This window comes from Miscanthus floridulus, chromosome 8, assembly GCF_019320115.1.
Source record: "Miscanthus floridulus cultivar M001 chromosome 8, ASM1932011v1, whole genome shotgun sequence".
Taxonomy (NCBI): domain Eukaryota; kingdom Viridiplantae; phylum Streptophyta; class Magnoliopsida; order Poales; family Poaceae; genus Miscanthus; species Miscanthus floridulus.
Genome location: NC_089587.1, coordinates 192,244,898 through 192,247,854, shown reverse-complemented (window position 1 = coordinate 192,247,854; position 2,957 = coordinate 192,244,898).

Here is a 2,957-nt window from a genome sequence, read left to right as displayed (position 1 = left end):
CCGGCCCCCCCCTCTCTCTCCCTCCATCTCCAGTATTATTAATTTCGCATGGACCCTGAGCTGTTCGAGAGAGATATACCAGCACCAAGCTTCAGCTGGGCGCCACTACAGTGTCGCGATCTAGCTAGGGATACGTATGCGCGCATCGAACAGGAAATTAAACCATGCAGCTACGGTTCAGTTAGCGTACGTTTATTGCTTTATTAATTTAGCTATTGAAAATAAACAACTAGTTCAGTATTAATTAAGGACGACGACGATGTCGTTACACTCAATACATATGGCTGATAATTAACTGCACATAATAGGTACACTAACTAATACATATGGCTGAGAATTAACCGCACTCACCGTGGGGTATTTCATCAAACATATAGCGGGCAATGAGCCACACACTCACCGTGGGGGTGGGAAAGCAGCTGTCCGCGAGCTCCTGAAGGCCTCGGCGGTGGGAGTGCAGGCGTGGAGGAGGAGGGGTACGGCCAGCGTCGTGGACGAGGAACGAGGGCACGGATGGCGCGGTGCTCCGGCATGGGGCAGTGGATGGCATCGCGGGCACTGGCGCGGGACTAACGGGGACGCATCGAGGGGACGCACGGGCGTCGGTGTCGAAGAAAAGGAGCACGGGGCTGGGAACGGCGGCGCGGGGGCGGTGGACGGGTGCGCAGGGCGGTGGGGCCCTTCGGCGCGAGGTGGTGCTCCGGTGGCGTAGGGGAGGGGTTGGCGTGGGGTCGAAATGACTTTGGAAAATTTCACCCCGCGCCTTGCTTTTATCTCAATGGTTCATCACTGCCGGTTGTAAGTTCTAGACCGTCAGTGATGATGAACATCACTGTCGGTTCATTCCTGGAACCGGCCGTGATGGGGTCTAGCGGTTACGGGTTAAGTAGCATATCTTTTCCCTTTCTGTCGAAATCCTCCGATTGGCTCAACAGTTAAGACCATGCAATATAGCGCCTGAGACCCGTGTTCGAGTCCCAGGCAGCCCAAATTTTTAGTCTAATTTTATAAATTATTAAACACTCTAAAAGGTCAAAGAAAAATAAAATTAGCCTTGACACACCTCCTATATTAGCGTAGCGGTTAAGACTCAGAACTCTACTCCTCGAGACCCGAGCTCGAACCCGAGGGCTGGCACAATTTTTTTAATTTTTTTATAAATCACTGTCGGTTTTTAAAACAAATCGATAGTGATAACAAGCATCACTGTCGGTTTTGTCTCATCACTGTCGGTTTTTTGAAACCGACAGTGATGTTTATATACATAAAAAATTCCTTTTATATACTAAATAAATTGAAGCATGTGTATTCCTATGTCAAAATAGCTTAAATTTTTTTAGCAAGCATGCACACCTAAATTAGGACCCCACACATGATCTTAGGTTTTTCTGATCAGATTTTTTATTTATTATATTTTTTCTGTGTGCTGAACGAGACAAAAGAGGATGAATTTCATCTTGGACCCAATAGATTTTTTCATGGACCTCCACAAAATTCTTATCCCTAGGGCACATGAGAGCCTGTGTAAAAGTTTGGCACCATTCCGGATTTTTTTATAGGTAGACTCCGTTCAACCGATAATTAATCGGTGTCATCGTACGGAAATTCAATTAAACCGCAGAAAGTAGCAAACCATCTCCGGAAAATCCCAAACTAGGTGTTTCCTTCACCCGTGGCATGTACAAGCCTAAGAAAAAGTTTAAGACCAATACGACACCAAAATGCATATGAACCACAGAAACCTTGATAACCTATGTGTAGTCATGATTCGATGAAAGGGCTTATGTACCTCTGTGAAGCATGTATACTCCGCCTATGTCGAAATGACTTGAAATTTTTTTGGCAAGCATGTATACCCAAATTAAGGCCCCAAATAAGATCTTAGATTTTTCTGATCATTTTTTTATTAATATATTTTTCTCTGTGCTGAATGAGACAAAAGATGGTGAATTACATCTTGGACCCAATAGATTTTTTCATCGACCTTCACAAAATTCTTATTCCTAGGGCACATTAGAGCTTGTGTAAAAGTTTGGCACCATTCTGGATCTTTTCGTGGGTAGACTCAGTTCAACCTATAATTAATCGGTGTCGTCGCGCGGAAATTCAATTAAACCTCAGAAAGTAGCAAACTATCTCCAAAAAATCCTAAACTTGGTGTTTCCTTCACCTGTGTCACGTGCAAGCCTGAGAATAATTTTGAGACTAATGCGACACCGGAATATATATTTCTAGTTGCCCAACAAATATTACACGAATTACATGCATGACAATAATTAAACACACAAGCCGTACAAATTAAAATTAGAACCCAATTAAAATAGAACCATACAAACCTAGCTAAATAAACATTAATTACTATCAGAATCACTACCGGGATCGATCCGGCCACGCACACTAACATGCCTCTGTAGCCATATATGGTAATTGATGTCATGGATTATATATCTGTTTGTATCGATGAAGGTCAATGCCCGTATGAGTGCACTCTCTCGTGCCTCACAATACCGAAAGAATGGTCGACCATAGATGTAACCTCCTGAATGACCACTACCCCTGTTAGTAATCCTTATGCAGTACTGACTTCCTTCTATAGTGAGCTGGTCGAGGTTTCTATTGTAGAAGTTCTAATCGTACCCAAGTTGCTCCGTAGCTTGGTCTTGAACGGCCCACAAGCCACATGCAGCATAGGTAAGGTCCTGGAGCGCAATCTGCATACAGAAAAAAAGAAAAGAAATAGAGAATGCTATTACAATAATAAACAACAAATAACCACGACTCAGGTATAAGTGACCATTTTACCATATCCGCACGGTTGTAGCTCGCAAACCATTCGCTTGCTTGCGGGACGAGGATATCACTAGCATTCAAAGCAAGTGCTTTGAAGTGTGAGAAATCAGGCACATCATAGCAAACACGTCATAGTGCATCTAAACAGAAGCGCACGACACTGAATT